The 21,349-nt window shown below is 31.8% G+C and overlaps 1 non-coding gene across 1 annotated transcript; it reads right to left on the minus strand.

Moving 5' to 3' along the window:
- Positions 1–14,308: 14,308 nt before the first annotated feature.
- LOC121210500 (small nucleolar RNA R71) lies at positions 14,309–14,415 on the minus strand. Its single transcript, XR_005905618.1, has one exon. It is a non-coding gene; the product is annotated as a small nucleolar RNA R71 (small nucleolar RNA).
- Positions 14,416–21,349: the final 6,934 nt, after the last annotated feature.

Consider the following 21,349-nt stretch of genomic DNA (forward strand, 5'->3'; position numbering starts at 1 on the left):
TAAAGGCATATTATGAATTTGAACCCAAAACAAGGCATAAAACAGCAAGACCTGCATTGGATCCTCCCCCTTTTCCATCTTGTGGAAAATTATAAGAATCCTATTGAAGACCATGGCATCCCATCCATCACCTGCTTCAAATCAATCATATAATAGAATCAAACAACACACTTTTTTCACCTATATCCGTTATCGAAGTTCCCCCTAAAGGATGTTATAGGTTCGCTAACATGCTCCTCAGTGATGGAAAGTGCACAACACTTTTCGTTAATACTCGTCCCACTAAGCATAAGTTGTAGTCTTCATCAAGCCCTACTTCCTCTTCGACAATTCTGATTGGTATGTCTTCGATTTCATCAATATTGAGATTAGCTAACTTTTCCTCCATCTAGCATTCACTGATTATGCTACAGGTTTTCTCAACAGAATCAATCGCTGCCAATAAGATCTCAAGAGAAAGAAGAAAACAAAACAATTGTGTAAGAAATTGCAAACTAAGATAAATGTTATACGATAGCAGACTTATTTAAAAATAATTTAATTTTGATTCCCTTAAAGAAATCTTTGACTTTGTATTTGTTAATACCTTAAATTTAATTAGAATAATGTATTTTATAAAAATAATCATTAACTCCGATCAAATTAAGCAGGCGCAAATTTATATATAATATATATATAAATCATTCACTCCACCTCCTGAAAGAACTTCAAAACCATCAAGGTAGAAACCTTTCCCTCAGCCCTATTACAAAAAGATCAATAAATGGGTTAAGAAAAACCCAGATTTCCTTGCTTCTAAAAATCCAATCTCTACTGTTTGTATGATGCAACCTACTGCGTCATATGACAAGGAATTCCCTCCACTTGAAAAGTATTCAGAAAAAAATTACACTCATGCACAAAAAATCCCTTCAAAAATTCAGACAATATTTCTGATGCACCCTCAAAAGTAAGTGTTGCAGAAGCTACCTTAAATTGGCAAGCGAAAAACGCTATTGCTCAAAATCATGTTTTAGAGAAGATTGATACAAAGATCTCAACTGTTGAAGCAAAAATAGATGACAACACCAAGATGGTCAGAGATCTTATCCAGCTTTTGCAAAAAAGATTAGATGCAGTAGCAAGAGAGCCGGCAGCACCAGGACAAGATTTCTTTTCTCACCTAGCTCAAAGAGAAAAAGAAATCCAGAAGCAAAAAGACCAAATCAAGACTCTTCAAGATATAGGAAAGATTCCTGAGCCACCTCAGAGAATAGAAACAATTGAATTGATTCCATTAATTAGACAAAACAGTTCTCTTTCAACAGAGGGAGTAAGAATCACCTTTCCAGAATTTCCAAAATCTACTAAACCAAGTACGTATGAGATCTTCTTGGAAATTAAGAAGTAAGAAGCTAAGAAGAAAAAGAAAAAGATTGCTGAAGAAACAAAAATACCCAGTGAAAATGAAGCTTACCAAGCTGAAAAGAAACTTGGAAAGAGGCCAATTATAGAAGAATCACCACCAAAATCGCCCTCTCCAAAACAAGTTTCAAAGTCTCTGATGATCCGGGAAGAACAACAAAATCCTTTAACAACTTTTTTAAAGGATTACACGAAGTCCACAATCCCAAGAATTTCAACCTTGCAAGATCAAGGAGAACAAAAGTCAGATGATACTGAATCTGATTCATGGGAAAAGACAAGCACCCCAGAAGTGTCAGAATCTTCATCAGAAAAAACAGAAACAGAAGATGAAAATCTTCTGAAAGCCTTCCAAACAACCAAAGTGGAAGAACCAAGCGATGATGAGAAATGCAAGATATACTAGAATCATCTTCTGCACCTCAGAGACAGATGCCGAAGACTTCCATAGGCAGAACCACTTTCACTCTTGATGATTTACCACTAAAGAAATGGCTAGACAGGATTCAAGAATTCCATTCCTGGTTAGAAACTTGCAAATTAACTGAAGATAGCAATTACAACATTCTCATGGAATTTGTTTCCAGATTTACAAGAATGTTAAGTGATTGGTTGAATGCTATCACCCAACATGATCTAATGCAGTTTCTAGTCCTTCAAGACCTGACCCAACCAATCCGAATCATACATCAGTATTTTGTAAGAAACCCTGAAGATTTGTTAACTCTGAAAAAAAAAGGGAATTCTACAAAAGAAAATGTTGTTCATACAGAAAAAGGGATTTAGCAAAGCACTTTAAAATAATGACTAAGTTATTTTGTGCTTTAGGCTTAAATCCAAATCTCAAGCCAGTCATCCTCTCATCTCTTCCAGATCCAATTCAAGTTGCAGTCAATCAAACTCTTCAAAAATAGAATAAAGATATTCTCCAAATTACAGTTGGAGAACTTCAACAAGAAGTCTTTATTACTTTAGAAGATATCTGCAATAGAAGAAAGATATTCAAAGATTATCTCCATGGTGACAAGAAGATTGACAAAGCCTGTGATGATTCTTATTTGGAGTACAAATGTGCAAAAGAACAGTTATGTGATTGTCGCACAAAAAAGAAGAAGCATTTCAAGAAACATTCTTTTCCAAAAAAAATTTCCAGAAGAAAGAAAAGAGTTAGGCCCCAATGGAGATGTCTCAAGAAAAAAAGAAAGTCGACAAAATTCGATCGTTGCTACATCTGTAATCAGAAGGGACATTTTTCAAAAAATTGTCCAAAAAACAAGCAAGCTAAGAAGATTGCACAAATGATGAAGCAATCAGGGATTAAAATCTGAGAAGAAGATGGTATTGAGTCTATTTGCTCTATTGAAGATGAACCATCAGACAAAACAATCTGTGCTATTCCTACTTGTCTTAGTGAATCTTCGGATCTAGAATCAGATTATTCAGATATACAGATGATGCAAGCTAAAGTTCAAAATCTTTCTAATACAGTTCCAGTTTCTCATGTACCGGTCAAGATCTATTTAGACAAATATAGTAAACCTATTACTATAATTGCTTTATAGATACTGGAGCAGCTGAAAGCATCATGAACCTAGATGTTTTACCTCTAGAATGGTGGAAGCCTAATGTAAGGTACTTTAATTCTGCTACTGATCACCCTTTCGCTACCCATTTGATTAGTAAACTCATTACTGTTCAGTTCTTCCCAGGCTGTTGTGTAAAAACTACAGTCCTTGGTTCAAAACTCCCAAGAAAAGATATTGTAGTAGGTTTTGACCTCTACACAAAAGCCCAACAATTGAGAATACTCCCAGATGGAGTAAGATTAAAAAATCTTTTCCAACCTTTTGTGAAAATCCCAAAACTTTTTTTTATCCAGGCAGAAAAAATCCTTCACATCATTCAGGAATTGAAGGCCCAATCTTGTGCAGATTCTCACTTAAAATTTCTAAAAAAATGCCCAAATCCTTTGTGGAAAAAATTAGATTTCTTCATTCATCTTTCTTTCAAGAAAAATGAAGACATCAATCCAACAAAGGCCAATCACCAAGGAATGAATCCAGATCATCTATTGCTGGCAGAACAAGAATGTCAAGAACTCCAACAGTAAGATCTAATTGAGCCATCAGACTCTCAATGGGCATGTGAAGCCTTTTATGTTAATAAAAGATCTAAGCAAATCAGAAGAAAATTAAGATTGGTGATAAATTATCAACCACTTAATTACTTCCTCCAAGATGACAAGTTCCCCTTGCCAAACAAAGATTTACTCTTTTTAAGCCTGGCAAAAGCTAAAGTTTTCTCTAAATTTGATCTTAAAGCTGGATTTTGGAAATTAGGAATACACCCTGATGACAGACCAAAAATAGGATTCTGCATTCCTAGCAGACACTTTCAATGGAAAGTTATGTCATTTGGATTAAAGACATCACCTTCTCTCTTTCAGAAAGCAATGATAAAGGTTTTTCATCCTTTGATGAAAAATGTTTTGGTTTACATTGATGACATCTTGCTTTACAGCCAAGATGAAGAATATCATGCTTAACTTCTTGAGAATTTCAAATCCCTTATTTGTAAACGCGGGATAATGCTTTCAGAAAGAAAGATGCAGATCAAAAAAATAGAAATCAAATTTTTAGGGATGGAATCAAAGATGGAAGCTACTCTCCAGGTCCTCATATTGCCTAAGAACTCCTGAAGTTCCTATCCAAAAACCTGTCTTTTAAATAGGTACAATAATTTTTAGGGATAGTTAATTATCTTAGAAATTTTATTCCTAAAGTTTCTAAGTATATTAATCCCCTAACAAAAATGCTCAAGATAGATCCTCCCTTATGGTCTTCTTCTCAAACGAAAGTAGTCCAAAGGTTGAAGGAATTAACCCAAGACTTGCCTCCACTCCAAATTCCTTCTAATGGAAAAAGAATTCTACAAACTGATACCAGTGATAAATATTGGAGAGCAATCCTACTTGAAGAAAACAATGGAAAAAGATGCCTCTACGGATGCAAAAGTAGAAGATTCACAGATGTAGAAATCAATTATCATTCCACTTTCAAAGAGATTCTTGCCGTCAAAAGAGGTATTGAAAAATTCAAGTTTCATCTTCAAGGATACTATTTTCTTGTTGAAATGGACATGTCATCCTTTCCACAAATGCTTAAGTTCAAGCAGAAGATAGTTCCTCACCCTCAACTCCTCAGATGGGCTGAATGGTTTTCTCAATTTAAGTTTGATGCCAGATACATAAAAGGAAAGCAAAATGTTCTTGCCGATCTGCTTTCCAGACCCAAACCAAAAATTCTTGCATACAAAAGAATTTTCCAGCCCAGACCCATTATGATGTGCAGACCATCTTCCTCATCCTCCACTTTTCCTACTGCTTATCCTGTTGCTCCAAACCTCAATCTAGAGTTTCCTCCTGAAGTGATGAGGTTGATTGAACAATGAACTTTTCATTCAAAGACAAAAGACATGATGTTTGAATACCAGATCTAAGTCTTTAAAAATTTTGGTGGACTCATCTTATGACCATGGGGTGTACATCCTGAATATCCTTTCATCCACCCTATCAAGTTTGAATTTGTTGAACAACCAGATGAGGTAAAATGGTTCTTATGGTATCTCACTCATCTCTACCATATAGCTATTCAGTTTCTCATTCCTGATCTCCGTTATTTTTTGGTAAAAGCCATTAGAGGAAATGTTGAACCACACAACCAAAAATTTTTCACTTTTTTATGTTGGTTCTATCCTCTAACTCAATGGTTAAATATGATTGATCAGTATTACCAAGAAAATAAAGGAAATTATATGGTCATCATCTTCTACAAGCCTCAGTATTTTGTTACACGAGGAAGAGTAATCTAGTTAGGTTCTTTCCCTACCGCCTGGATTCACAAAGTTCTTGATGAAGATTTCAGAAAACATGATGTGTAATACAGGATCATACAGAAGTTCCTTTGCCAACTCAACAAGGTTATCCCATTTGAAGTATGGCCACCTCTAGAAATTGATGCTCCTTGGGACACATGGCCTATAAGATATAAGTCTTATCACAAAGGAATCTTAAAAACCATACAGAAATATTATGAAAGTATACCAAATCCCTCAGAATGGTCCCAAGAATACCCGTGGTATTGCAGTCAAATCAATCTATTAAAATTGCACCAAGAACAAGAAGTTGATGGGAACAAAGACATAAATAAAGATATGGATGAAGATAGCGGTGCTTTTAAGGAGCCAGACATGACAACAAATAGTGATTACTCCATGGATAGTGCTCAGTACCCCCACTCAAGTAGAAACAGTTGAAAGATGTCACTCATAATTCAGCCGCTTTATGTCTATAGTACTGTTATCCTTCAATAATGTTTGTTGTACTGTTTACTTTATGTCATAACAACTACTATTTTTACTATTTACTATTTTGTTGTATTATCCCTCCTTTGGATATAAAAGGAGAAGAAATCAGTGTGTAAGATCATCGAGCCTTCTATCAATAAAATATCAGTGTGTTTTAGTATCTATGGCTTTCTAAACTCTCATTTTTCTCTAAGTCTTCTTCTTCTCAGAAAATTTTAGATGAGTTCACAAAGAGTTACAATAGAGTATGCTCTGTGCTTACCATACAATCAATTCTGCACACCAGAAATATTGAAATTCTGATCAGTGATAGTAATATCGCTGAAGACATCGTATGTCTCCTGAAGTAAGGGTTTGAAGCTAAAATGCAATGTCTGTCTATATGACCCATGAGGAGAGGTTTGAAATTAAACAAGTTCTTCTTTCTTGCAGTCCATGTGACTATCCTCCCTGTTTGGCAGGTCCTCATATTGCCCAAGAACTCCTGACTCGAGACACATTATTTCGGCTGATAAGGGCAGAATAAGGTGAAATGTAATGATTTGACCCATACAAGCTATATTTTTCATTAAATTGGAAAAACCAAACTACTTAGAGATTCAATTTTTTGAGATTTTCTTTCAATCACTCAAACATTAAATTTCTAGTAATAGTTGATTATACATATCGCATTGTGTTTATATTTTTATTTTGGTCATCCAACTTCTAAGTTGTTTTCATTTTGATCATTCAAAAAGATATATTTTTTAAATATTGACTAGAGTAAAAACCCATTAAAAATTAAAATAAAAAAGTAGTAGAAACTAAAATAATGCATTAAAAATTAGTGAAACTCTACTTGTTTACCCCATTGCCAAAATTTCTAAACTTATTTTTCTTCCAATATTAAAATTTTAACTTCCCAAACATTAAAATTAATTAAATAGATTGTTAAAAAAATTATTACCTCTTAATAGTGTCAGGTGATTGTTAATGTAATATTGCAATTAATTAAATTAATCTCTTTCTAAAATTTAAATTTTATTTTATGTTTCTAAAATAAAATCAACTCAAATAACTCATATTTAATAATTATTTACGAAATCTAAATTTCTTTTTATTATATAATAATTAAAAATAAATAAAAAATATTTACAATTAATTAAATTTTCTCTCATACCAAACAAAATTTATACTTTTTCATCACTTCTTTACTTTAATTGCACGAATTCTTGTTTAGTTTTAGCTTAATAAAGAAAACTCAACATTATATATATTTGGTTCAAATGAAATTAAAAAAACCCCCCTAAAATATAACTTCCCCAAAGCCACCAGCATTAGCTTGTAGCAAATCAATTGAGCATAGCCATAATCCATTTCGTGCACCAATTTAGCAAGCAAATCAGCACATTTATTTTCCTCACGAAAGATGTGCCTAACCTGTATAACCCAGCCTTCTTCAATCAAATTCAAGTAGTCTCTATTTAGTTGACATGTGTCCGTTCCTAAATAGATTTGGAATTATATAATTAAAATTTTTTGATTTTTTTAGAAAATTGTTAAATATTAGTTATTTGAGTTTATTTTGAGGTAAATTATTAAAATAGTTATTTTTGTTTAGCTCAGGTTATGTTTTAGTCACTTATGTTTGAAATGTTATATTTTAGTCATTTACGTTATCGTGGTATAACATTTTAGTCATTGAGCCATTAATTGTCATTAACGGTGTAACAGTAAGTAGACGTAACACGTTAAATCATCATTTTAAATAAAATTTTTAGGTTAATTTATACAATCAATCCACAAATTTTTTCATTTTGAGCAATTTAATTTTTATATTTTATGTTCTTTTAATTTTTTATTTTTTATTTTTCATTCTCTCCTGCTTCTCCCACCGTTTTCCTCCATTCTCCATTTTTTTTAACGTAGTTTTTTTATGTTTTCCATTTGTTAGAACTAGTCTCTATACTTTTATTTTTTAAACAGTTTCATTTTTTTTGAGTGAGGTGAGCTTATGGACTAGTTTTAAGAAATATAGAACATAGAAACACTACATTAAAAGAATTGAATAAGAGGAGAAAATAGAGGGAGAATCAGAAGAAAATGAAAAATAAAGAAAAACAAAGTAAAGTTAAAAGAACATAAAAAAAATAAATTGCTTAAAATGAAAAAAATATAGAGATCAATTGTAAAATTTAACCTAAAGTTTTCATTTGAAATGATGGCTTAACGTGCCACGTCAGCTTACTGTTACACTGTTAACGACAATTAACGGTTGAGCGACTAAAATATTACAACGTGATAACGTAAGTGACTAAAACGTAATATTTCAAATATAAGTTATTAATATGTAACTTGAGGTAACTAAAAGTGACTATTTTAGTAGTTTACCATTTATTTTATTAAGGATGATTTAGAAACATGAAATAAAATTATTGAAATTTAGAAGAATATTAAATTAATTAATTTTGATATTATAGAAACAAATTGGTTGATATTATCAAGGGATAAAAAAAGTTTCAATAATTTATTTTCTTGATTTTGATGTTTTGAAATTTAAAATTTCAAGATTGAAAAAAAATAAAATTTTGACAATAGGATAAACAAGGAAATTTTGACAAATTTTTTATACATTAATTTAGTTTCATCGTTTTTCATTTTAATTCTTAATTCTTTTTTACCTAGATCAAGACTTAAGGAATACTTTTTTTGGTGATTAAAATAAAAACGACCTTAAAATTGAGTGATTAAAATAAAAATAAAAATATGATGTGGACATAATTTGATGTGTACAATCAACTACTATTAATGATTTAATACGTAAATGAATAAAATAAAAATATCTTAAAAATTAGGTGACAAAATTACAAAAATTATTTTTAGATGATTAAAATGATAATGATAAGCATAGTAGTTATCCAATTTATTTCCAGAGCATACTAATTGACTGGAAAGATTTGTTTGTTTTTAAGAGCATTTTAATTGGAATGCAACCAATAGAAAATATATAAAACAATTGACAAATGAATGAGAAATGTTGATTCTGCCACCGTCAAATTTATTTATCATTTGTACGCCTATATTGAAATTTATAATGGAAAATGGCCATCTGATTAAGAATTCCATTAGAAATTAAAAAACATGTTATCTATCACGAGTTCAAAAGAGAAACAGATAAAAATAAAAGTTCATACCTTTTTTTTTATGAATGTGGAATATGGTGTAGTGGATGAAATTGTTATCCTAATTATTGGATATTTTTCTGCAATCAACTAGCTTCCTACTTCTCCGTACGATTTAAACATTCTTAAAGAAAAAAAGAAAAAAACCTCGCAAATAGAAATCTCCCCACTCATTACGAAACCATTCTATGTGTAGCCACACTCGTTGCTTTTTGCCTGCTTTCACTTTACAATTAATTGATCTTCTTCTAAGATGCGGAGATGTTGATTTGCTCCGCGGAGGTTATTCAACATATTCAGATTAACTTTTTAAATTTAAATTTGGTTCAATTTGAAAAGTAAATTTATTTTTTTTATTTAAGTCTCGTCTAATTTAAGAAAGATAAATTTGAATTCGATTCGTTTTGTTCATATTTAATTATTTTAAATTAGTTTTTATTTAAAAGTAAAATTTTAAAAAATATAATACACTAAATGCACTAAAAAATTAAAATAAAACTTTTGTAACACATTAAAAAGTATTTATATTGAAGAACACTACCATAAATATGTATAACTACCCATAATCCCTCCCTAACCCATAAATAAGAGGATAATGTATTTCAACGCGCTCGAATCCACATCCTCCTACATTGACAACAATGTCTATACCAATCAAGCTAAAACTCAATTAACATATAATAAATGTTCTATTATATTAAAAACAAAAATAAATATAATAAATATTTTATTGTATTAAATATAATTTTTATAATTTTATATTTTGGGTTGGGTTATTTAGTTGAATAAGTTTTTTTTTTAGGTTTTGGGTAACGGGTTAATTCTTATTGGGTTAGCGATTTAATATAAATATATATAACAATTATTTAACATATATAATTAATATAATATTTTTATAACATAACATATTCAGGCTGGGTCGGGCTCGGGCAAAAAAATCTTGCCCAAGATTCGGCCCTTATAAAAAACGGGCATTATATTTTACCCAAGCCCATTTTTTGGGCCTTGTGTTTTGTCCAAACCCTTGATAAGTGTTGAAAGTAGCATGTTTTAATCTCATTTTTAATGCATTTATTGGGCGATTATTCAATGTTAATGATGAATTTTATACTCCTAATCCTTTAAATTCATATATTTATACTTAGGAGAGCAATTGGAAGCAAAAGGAGTGAAAAACGAGCTAAAATAGAAAAATTGGAGTAAGGTACATGAGCCACATGGGCTGCCACGCGGTCATGTGGTAGGCTATGTTGATTTCGTGAATTGCACTTTGGACAATGGAAAAACGCGATTTTTAGGGATTTTCGGACATTCTGAGACCTATATATGACAAAAATAAGACGATAGGAGTGAATCATCATAAAATACTCAAGAAAACAACTCAAAAAACACCACTGAAGCCGATTCTGAAGTAGATTTCCATCAGGATTGAAGATTCCCTTTTGATTTCTTTGTAGATTATTATGACTTTCTTTCTTTCTAGTGGTTATACCATATTTTGAATGTTTTTATTTGTTAGCATGAACTAATTTTCTAAATATATAGGGAGATGAACCCTATGATGGATACTGCTGTTTGATTTTTATTTTACGCAATAAAGACTTAAATCTTGTTCTCAATTATGTGTGCTTAATTCTTGGTTTAATATTTCTAGAGTATTGATTCATGTTTGACGTGCTTAAACTAGAGAAGGAATAGAACCTGTTTAAGAGTAGATCTAGCGTAATTGAGTGGAGTTGAATGCAATCCTAAAAATAGGACTACATAAATTTATCGAATTAGAGTTAAATCTAATAGGGGAATCCATAAATAGAGTTAATGCGATAATAGAGGTTTTAATTAGAAAGAAATTTCAATTAATCAACTGCTAGTCAATTTTTATTATTCTTGAAGAGAGAAATTAGCATAATTTAGTGATTTTTACAGATTAAGTGTAACACCCCTAACCCGTATCCATCGCCGGACTAGGGTTAAGCGGCATTACCAAACATATCGAAACACTTTGCATTCATTTCACAAACATAATAGCATCATAGTCAAACATCAACATAAAGTCCCTTTCTTAGGTCAATGAGACCATAAACATGCATTGGTAAGAGGTCGGGACTAAACTGAATACATTCATAGGTTTCATCACTTAGAATTTTTTTTTCCATTCTATTGAGGTCACACGCCCGTGTAACCAGGCCATGCCAAAACAGAGTTTACATACTGACTTTTCCCCATGGCCAACAGACATGCCCGTGTGGTTCTTAGCTAGCTACTGACTTAAGCCCACGGTGTGCTATGGCCGTGTGGCACAATCTAGGCTTGGTTTAAGCCAACTTGCCACCGCATTATGGGTCAACCTACAAACAAAGAATAAAGCATATATGTACAACTCAATTAACCATTTTCTCATGCTAAAACACATATCATTTATACTATAATATTATCAACCATTTACATACTTATAAACCTTTCCTATTTATAATGAACATAATGTAAGATTATATCAAATCATCATACAATCTCATTCCAAAAATTCACCACACTTACCATTTTCTTTATCCAACTAAACATACTACAATTTCAAATTAACATCACATATCATAAGCCTTTCTCAACCATAAGTTCAAACACAAATTAGCCAAATCACATGGCTAAATATATACATTACAAAACATACTCCATAACTACTAGCCTATACATGCCATGCTTTAACTATATATATACATTTTCAAAATTACCAAAATGAGGTTCGATAGTGTGGCAACAATCCTTGATGAATCCCCAAGCTTGATAGCTTCGATATCTATAAAACAATTCAAACACACATACAAAGTAAGCTTTCAAAAGCTTAGTAAGCTCGTACTCAAATCATCAATAGTACATGAACATAGAATAACAACATATGAGTATTTGCACAATTTCCATCCATAAAACCATATCAACTCAATGAAATTCACATACATAATATCATTTACCACTTAGGTATTATACATACCTGAATCTTTCTGTACTTATTCACCTTCGTAATTACCTCTTGTTGAATGTTCTAAGACTTTCCATAAGTTGTTCGTAATTTAAACATCCACACACTTAGTGCTATAATGTTAGCCGAAGCTAAATATTTCCGCACACTTAGTGCTATCTCATATAACTGAGACTAAGTCAGAATAGCACACTTAGTGCCTCAAGTAGCCGAAGCTAGTTTAAATCGCACACTTAGTGCCAAAGCTAGTTTAAATCGCACACCTAGTGCCAAAACTTTCGATTCATCATCATATTATCCAATTCAATTATATACAACTCATGTATAATAAAGGCATCAAAGCTTACTTAACATTATATTTTAAGTACGAACTTACCTCGTACTTGAAGGTGTCGACTCAAACGTTTATTCTATAATCTTCGATTTTCCTCGATTTAAATCTGAACTCCTCTTTTCTTGATCTATAAGTATTCAAAATTAATCCTTTTATTCACCAAATAATTCAATTCAATCCATAAACACATGTTTAGGGCAATTTGCAAACTAGCCCTCATATTTTCACATTTCGACACTTTAGTTCCTATTTCACAAAATCACAAAATATACATAATTTGCATATACACAAGCTTAGCCCAATTCTCCTAGTACTCATACTAGTTCACACATTTCATTTATTTCACATTTTAGCTCCTCAAAATAACATTTTTACAAGTTAGCCCAATTTACTCAATTTCATAAAAAATTCAAAGATACCTTCCCTAATTCACCATTTAACAACACAAAACTCATGAATTCATCCATGGCATATTTCAAAATCATCACCAAAATTAGAAATTGAAGCATGAGCTTTGTAGTATACTAAACAACGATCACAAAAACGTAGAAATTATCAAAAACTGAACAAAACTCATACCTCAATCAAGGAATACAATGGCCGAACCCTAGGTGTTCTTCTTCTTTTATTTTCTTTGCTATTTTCGGCTATGAAACATGAATAATGGCTTTATTTTATGCATTGTTTTATTTAACTAATACTTATTAAACAAATACCCATTTTACCCTTTATTTAAACATATAAAAATCATTTGAAATAAGGCCATATATGTCCATTAGCTAAGTAAATGGCATAATAACCACATAAGGACCTTTCAATTATAAATCCAAGTCAAATAAGCACTTTTAACATCTAGCACATAGCTTTTACCTTTTACATGATTAGGTCCTTTTTGCAAATTAAGCACACAAACAGTTAAATTTTCACACGAGATTTTCACACATGTGAATTCACTTATAATAGGAACGAAAATATTTTTCCAACTCGGACATGTGGTCCCGAAACCACTATTCCGACTAGGGTCAAAACCGGACTGTTAAGAAATTGTGTAATTTAGATTGATAATGAAAGATGAAATCTAGGTGAATTCTTTCTTGGGTATTGTTTCGCTTCTTGGTTGTTTACTCAAATATTTCCTGATTTGTTCTTTGTTGCATTCGTAGCTAATTAGTTTACTTAATTTTATTTTTTTAATCCATCACTTGAATTTTTCAGTTAAATAATAGAAAGACGATAATTACTAGTACTTTTAGTCTTCATGGGAACGATATCTTTTCTCACTGTAGTTATACTATTAATTGATAGGTGAACTTGCCTTAATCAGATATTTAGTTGGTTTACGACAACATTAAGTTTTTGGCGCCATTGCCAGATACTAAAATATCAGGAAAACTTTATTTCTATTAATTTAGCCATTTTTATTTTTATTTTAATATTTTTGTTTTCAATTTAATTTGTACATTGTAAAATTTTTTTGTTTGTTTGATTCTAACAGGTTCTTTTTGGTTTATGACTAGAGGCAACCTGTTGGAACTATTAATTTTTTACAGTGAGATTGAAAGAACTACTCGCAAAAATCAGAGAGAAGTTAGAGAAGCAAGACAATATCAGTAGATTTTAATAGACGATCAAGAGAAAAAAAGACATTACTATGGAGATGGATGATAATCAAAATAATCACCAGTCTCTTGCACATCCTGCTCTTCGAACTATGTATGATTATGCTAAGCCTACTTTGATTGGGGTTGAATAGAGTATCGTCGGACTAAATATTGCTACAACAATTTTAAGCTGAAGCCGAACATAATTTAGATGGTACAAAAATATGTCCTGTTTGATGGGTTACAAGATGAAGATCTGAATGCTCATTTGGCAAACTTTCAAAAGATTTTTGGTACATTCAAGACTAATGGTGTTTCTAATGATGCCATATGCTTATGGTTGTTCCCATTCTCTTTTTTGGAGCAAGGTAAAATAGTGGTTGGATTCACTTCCACAAGGTTCTATCACGATTTGTGATCAAATGATTGAGAATTTTCTGTTAAGTATTTCTCACCGGCTAAAACAACTAAGTTGAGGAAAGACATCTCTTCTTTTTCTCAAATTGAGTTGGAGACATTATATGATGTATGGGAGAAATTTAAAGATCTTTTGAGAAGGTGCCCTCATCATGGATTACCTTTGTGGTTACAAGTTCAAAACTTTTACAACGGTTTAAATCCCTCAACTAGGCAACTAATTGATACAAAAATTGGTGGAACATTGAATAATAAGACACCTGAGGTAGTTCAAGAATTTATTGAGGAGATGGCACTGAATAACTATCAATGGCAAGTCATGAGAATGAAACCGATTAAAGCCGCCAATATTTTTAATATTGATGTAGTTTCTATGTTAGCAAATTAGGTTGAAGCTCTTGGTAAGAAAATTGATGGTTTGAATATTTTTAAGCAGGTGAATCCAGTAATGCAATGTGATGTGAATTGAACGGTGCTAATCAATCCAAAATGTTTACCCTTCACTTCTAACATGGAGCATGAGCAAGTAAACTTTATGTGTAACAGTTTTAGACCTCAAAATAACCCCTATAGCAATAACTATAATCCAGAATGGAGGAATCATAAAAATTTCTCTGGATTTCGGCAACCTTATCAGTAAGAAAAAAAATCGAACCTTGAGGAGATGTTAACTAAATTTATTTCGGTGTCCGAAACTCAATTTCAGAACACTGAGACTATAACAGCCCGTTTTCAATGGTGTCGAAAATAGTGGTTTTAGAACCATAAATCCGATGAGTAAATCCGTAATAATTAGTATTTAAATTATATGAGTTAATTGTAATTTAATATTGAATTTTTAATTTGAATAAATTTAGCTAATTGAATAAATAGTTAGGTATAAGTGGTTTGTTCCAAAAGTCAAGTGGTTTTGAAAAATGAGGTATCGAGACCTCATTTCTGAATATCGAGCTGTGAATTTAAATATTTACGGAGATTATTTAGGTATGTAAAGGTTTGGTCTGAAAATTTTATTGTTTAATTAGTTAGTTAAAGAAAAAGGATTAATTTGTAAAAGACGTAAAAATTAATCGCTATTGAATTATAATGATGAAATGGCTTAATTAACACAAGAGGAAGGATTTAGATGGTAAATACACCATTTTTAAATAATAGGATGGTAGGTAAGTAAAATTTATACATTTATATATTAAATTTTAATGTTAAATTAATAATAAAGTAAACAAAACATAAAAAAAATTTAAAATGTCATCTTCCCAAACCATTTCTTCCATTTAATTTGAAACAAGGAAACTCCATTGTTGAAGCTTGGAGGTTCGACCATTGTTGTATCTTGCATATATGTCCATTTTGAGTTTGTTTCTTATCATTTTTATGTTTTTGAGATCGTTACAACTAGGTCCAACTAAATTGTTACAGATTTTGGATTTTGCCATTAATGAATCTCGGTTATTCTTTATGTTAAATGATGAATTTGTAGTCTTCATTGTTGTTTAAGACTATTTTGTAAGGTGATTTTAGTTAGTTTCTAGTCTAATTTGATAAAATGTTAAAATTGATATGAATTTTTTATGAATTTTGAATAAATAATGACTGTCCTAGTATCAGAATAAATTCAGCTAGCATGGGTATTTGAGGAATTTTGTTAAATTTTGAGTCTTGGGTTTAGGAACTAAATTGTGAGAAATGTAAAAGTTTAACAAAAATGTGTAAATAATGAAAACTTAAGGTTCATATGCATAAAAGTGAGTTGGCATGTGTATTTGAATTTGATAAGATTGAATTTAATTAGGATAGATCAAAATTTGAATTGTACGGAGGATAACCAAGGAAAAGGAAAAATTACGGAATAATCCTTACAAGTCTATCGTTGGTATTTGTTAGGTAAGTCCATAGTGTAAGTAAATGTATATGAATATTTCTTTATATTTGTATTAATTTCTGTTGGATAATTGTATTTAATGAGAAATTTCATTGTTTTCTATAAACTATTAAATGTTGTGATTGAGTACAAATGGTAAATGAATATTTGGAAGTGATGAATTTTGTGGTTGTACAAAATTGAAATGAATATAAAGGACTTATGGTATGTGCATGAAAATATTAAGTGCCTCTAAATGATTGATTTATCAATATTGTGAATTTAATTATAATGCCCAGATGAACTTAGTAAACAACTAGGATAGGATTGGTATACCAACGGGGTTAGTAAGCGCCTCTGTTTACACTTCGGTGCCTTTGTATTTGCACTACAATGCCTCTATTAGCATTTCGATGCTCTCTGGTGTATTTTGGAGGAAACCCGAGTATCCAAGTCAATTTGCTATAGTTTAACGGGCCATGAAACTTTACGTCAAAATGTAAAATTAACTTTGTGACCTAAATTTATGTATAATGATTCAATTGTGTATATATATGTTTACGTATGAAAGCATGAATTGTAACACCCCTAACTCGTCTTCATCGCTGGATTAGGGTTACAGAGCATTATCGTTCAAATAGAAAAAATTAACATTATAATACAAAATAAATGAAATTTATTGTAAACCATTCATTCATATGCATTTTGTCCCCAAATCGAGCCTTCGAGGCCCTAAAAATAGCTTATATGCAATATAGGACTAAATTAAAACAAAACATAGATGCAAAAATTGGAAAACAGGGGTCACATGACCGTGTGGTCAGGCCGTGTAACTTTTGAACAAAGGGACACATGGTCGTGTCCCAACGCGTGTGCTCACCCATGTAACTCACTGAGTAGGGTCACACGGCCATGTCACAAACAATGTGCCAGGCCGTGTGACTCTTTCAGTTACAACATACGCCTGTGTGCCAGGCCATGTAACTAATAGACTTTAAACATTAGAATTTTACAAATGACACACGATTGTGTTGCCAGATCGTGTGTGTCACACGACCGTGTGACAGCCTGTGTCCCAGGCCATGTGAACCCAAAATTTACCTAAAAATCAAGCCATTTCAAGTCCAAATCATACCTAACCATTCAAACCATTTGGGCACACATTCAAGGGGTTCAAACATCATTCAAACATACATAAACTGTAACACCCCTTACCTATATCCGACACCGGGATAGGGTACGAGGCATTACCGGACTTAAACATAACCAATCATACAAAACTGGGCCATAAAATTTCATTCAATTTAAAACCATTCATACACATGCATATCGTCCCTTATACGGGCCCACGAGGCCCAAAACATGCATTAGAAGTGGTTCGGGACTAAACCGAAAACTTTGCAAAACTCAAAAAATTTTTCATCAAAGTAAGGGTTACACACCCATGTGGCTTGGGACACGCTCGTGTTGGTAGGCCGTGTGGTCACACATGATCGCATCCTCAGCCCGTGTAGCTCTCTGTTTATGAAGTCATACACAATTTGGGGTCACACGGCCAAGTCACACACCCGTGTCCTTCACACGGCTGAGACACACGGCCGTGTCTCTGTTCGTGTGGCCAAGAAAATGGCTATTTACCAAGCCATTTGCCACTTTCATTTGTACACTCACATACAAACTTTCAATGGAACTTAACATGACACAATTAAGCTACCAACACAACCATAATCAAGGCTTAAACATATCAAAACAATTATTTACTTTTCATAACAAAACTATCTACTTGAGTCATAGTCACTAAATTATTTATATCTTGAGCTACAGAATTCTAAATTAAGGTGCACTTGATTTTTTCGAAACTAGACTCAAATATCTTCCTTCCGTAAAATTTTTAGAATTTATGGTTTAGCCAATAAGTACAGTTAATTCTTCAAATTCATCCCTATTCTGTTGTTTGACAGTTTCAACCTTCCTTCACTAAAAATGAATTATCTCTTAGTATGAGATTCAGATGATGTTCCCATTTGTTTCTCTTGAACATAGACTCATTAGGAATTTAAATGTATAAATTTTAACCCCTAAGTATTTTTATATAATTTTTAATGATTTTCCAAATTTAGAATAGGGGAACCCGAAATCATTTTGACATTGTCTCACAAAAATTCAAATATCTCATAAAATGAAATTCTTTTGCTTACACCGTTTCTTCTATGTAAACTAGACTCAATAGGATTTAATTTCATATTTTATTCAACCTCTAATTTGATTTCCAGAATTTTTGTGATTTTTGAAAGTTATACTACTACTGCTGTCCAAAACTGTTTTAATGCTAATTTTACTCTTTCATGATTTCTTTGTATTAACTTTCATTTAGACAACAAAACACCAAAGCATATCCATAACTAGCCATTCCAATAGCTAGTCATTATCGAATATTTACATGCCATTCATTGGCCAATTTAACCTATACATCAACAATAAAGACTTAAACATATCATTTCCTTACCTTCATATACATGCTCATAACATCATACTTTATCAAGTCCACACATACCCAATCACCTTCAACATAACAACTTCCCACATGTATCATCTAGTTTAATTTCATTAACATACCATTATAGACCACATCACACAATGACATTGGCATAGGCATATGAGTAATTAATATGCTTGGAACTCATTAGCCAATATAAACCAATTTATGTGGCTACATACCAAATCAAATCCTTAATCATTACAAGCCAATACATTTGGCCATATCATAATGACACATACACAAAATGACTAAGTCCCTATACATGCCATAGACTTAAGGGTTTGCGTTCATTTACCCAACATGATAGCTTGATAGTGTGATAGCATCTCCGGCAACCTCCAACTCGAGCTAGCATTCAACCCTATAAGATATGGGAAAGGAAGGGGAGTAAGCTACAAAGCTTAGTAAGTTCGTGCGCAAATAATAAGCAACAATAGTCATACATTTTTCATATAACAAACATAACATAACACAACATAAACGTCATTAAATCTTCATAGGCATAACTTACTCAATCACAATGCTTACCCCCTTCAATTTATAAGCATAATTTAATATATCTTAACATTCTCCAAACGATCCTAACCTCTCCAATATAACATACCATAATAATCATTAACAAATCACTTCAAGCCTCATAGTAACATGCACATTAATTATGCGTATTCATATTTTCAAGCTCAAAGCTTAACATCTTTCAATGATTTAAACTTTTAACTTCACATATTTTCATAACCATTTTAATAGGCAATTATGCAAATCTTTCATTTTTTACACATATCCAATGAATCACAAATCAAGTGAACTAAACATATTATCTCTCAATTTGATATGGCTCAAAAGCCTAACACATGATTCTCAACTGAATTTACCATGAATTTACACATCATCAACATAAATACTTATTCACAAGTTTAACTTAAGGTCACTTTCATAGTGATCATGAACTCATAATATCATGAAGTCAATGCTTATAAACTTTACGTACATACTTGTACGAACTCGTAAAACAGTCATATCTTTTCACATCTTTGACATAATCTTTGAATTACCCATTGAACCACTTGGAATACTAAAGGATGCCTAGGAAACCTCATACACATAGTAAGATGCCAATGCCATATCCCAGATATGGTCTTACATGGGATCACATATCGATGCCGATAGCTCAGCTATGGTCTTACGCAATATCTCATATCGATGCCATGTCCCAGACTGGGTCTTACATGAAATTGCATATTGATGTCATATCCCAGATATGGTCTTACACGAAATCACTTATAACCTTAATGTCATGACAGTTTTATCCTATCTATTCCTAAGGTTCAACCGGGACTTCTTCGTTGTCTTGGCATTATTGAACTTGCTCATAATATCGATCATATAAATCATATAATATTAAAGCAATTTAAAAAATAAATATAGCATTGCATTATTCACATACAAACTTACCTCGATACCAAAAATGGTGAAAAGGACCTAACCGTCAAATACTTGTTTTTCCCTTATTCTAGGCCTGAATCTTGTTTTTGCCTTTAAAGTTTGACATATTTACATTTTTACCCCTAAACTCGAAAAATGAAATTTATTCAATTTCTTCGGTTCTCAAGCCTAGCCGAACACCTTTTATACTTATAGCATTCCAAAATTTTAATTAATTACACTTTTATGACATATTTTATAACTTTTACAAATTAGTCCTTTTAGGCATTTTCACCAAAAATCACTTAGTAAAAGCTGTTTCTCTTACCATAAACATGCATTTTCTACCATTAAACACAAAAATACACACATATTCATCATGGGTCAAAACCCTAGACTTTAACTATATCTCAAATTAGTGGTAGAAATAGATAGATCTTTTTACGAGGATTTCAAAAACATGAAAATCATTAAAATGAGGCTAGAACGGACTTACAATTGAACTTGGAAGCTTGAAAAACCCTAGTCATGGTTTCCCCTTGTGAAATTCGGCAATGGGGTTGAAGATGGACAAAAATTGGCTTTTAATTTTGTTTTTAATTCATTTAATTACTAAATGACCAAAATTCCCCTAACTTAAAAATATTCTATTTCACCTATTTCATGTCCATTTTGGTCCTAAAAATTAACCAATGATCTAATTACCATTTAAGGACCTCCAATTAAAAATTTCATAGCAATTAGACACCTCTAGCTTCTAGAAATCAAGTTTTGCACTTTTTACAGTTTAGTCCTTTTGACTAAATTGAGTGTCCAAAGGTCGAAATTTTCGAACGAAATTTTCATGAAATCATTCCTTGAAATCGTAGACCATAAAAATATAAAAAAATAAATTTTTCCTCGTCAAACTTGTGGTCCCGAAACCACTATTTTGACTAGGCCCAAAATAGGGCTATTACATAAACATGCCATTTCAAACATCCTATATCACCTAACCAATATGTCATTCAAAGGCACCACAATTGTATCAAACATTAAGAATGATACCAAAGCAATTTGACCATATTTCAAACAGACAACCTAGTTCACTTAACTACCATACATTCTTCCATATTTGACCAATTTCAAGCCATCACAAACATACCATAAGAACCTTATTTACAAGAATTAAATGTGACCAATGTGACATAACTTAATACGGCTTTAAAGTGCACCAACCAACATAATCTCAAAAGCTTAAGTATAGCAAAACATACATTACAAAGATCCTA

This window comes from Gossypium hirsutum, chromosome A11, assembly GCF_007990345.1.
Source record: "Gossypium hirsutum isolate 1008001.06 chromosome A11, Gossypium_hirsutum_v2.1, whole genome shotgun sequence".
NCBI lineage: Eukaryota > Viridiplantae > Streptophyta > Magnoliopsida > Malvales > Malvaceae > Gossypium > Gossypium hirsutum.